Raw genomic sequence first — 836 nt, 5'->3', positions numbered from 1 at the left:
TCTGTTCTGATGTTTTACGACCCTGGATGAAGTTTGACTCACTAAAACTTGTGTTATTACCAAAACAAATCCTTTCAGGTAAAAATCAGTAAACCTGTTTCCTTAATTTAGGGAGCTGAGCCGATACTTTGATAGGATCTGTGGAAAACCTCCACACAGGTCTGAAAATCACTGTCCACTTCTGTTCTGCTCTGAGCACTACCACTTAAACCAGATTATATTGTTTTATGGGTATTGTTCAATAAAACAAGACTGGAACATTGAAGGTGTTAACTAGGGATACACAACATATCAGCATTAACATCTGTGTCGTCCGATGTGTAAAACTGGGCCGATATTGATTTCCCACTTTTTATCTTTAGTTTCTGTTTTGGGAGCTGGTTGGTTGAGCAGCATCTGTTTGATCAGGATGATGTTGATGCTGCAGTCAGAAATAACTGAAGTAGATCCATGTCACAGGTCTAGTTGTTTATTTACAGTATCAAAATAAGACCCAAGTGTGTTTGTGTATTTGTATAATATGTGTTTGTGCAACATCTGTAAATATCAGTTATCAGCCATAACAGCAATAATTACATCGGATATCGATATCAGCTGAAATTTTCACATCGATGAATCCCTACTTATAACACCTGACTGTCAGTTAAAAAATCAGAATAGGTCAGATTTTTTTTTATAAAGATCTGATCTGCAGGGTTCCCACGGGTCCTTGAAATCCTTCAAAGTTTGTGAATTTGAAAAAAATTATAAATTACACTTGTCCTTGAATGTTTTTGGGGATAGAAGTTCTCTATTCACAAGACTGATTTTCATCATCTGTGTGTATGTGTATATAT

This window comes from Austrofundulus limnaeus, unplaced genomic scaffold, assembly GCF_001266775.1.
Source record: "Austrofundulus limnaeus strain Quisiro unplaced genomic scaffold, Austrofundulus_limnaeus-1.0 Scaffold595, whole genome shotgun sequence".
NCBI lineage: Eukaryota > Metazoa > Chordata > Actinopteri > Cyprinodontiformes > Rivulidae > Austrofundulus > Austrofundulus limnaeus.
This window is presented reverse-complemented; position numbering follows the sequence as displayed.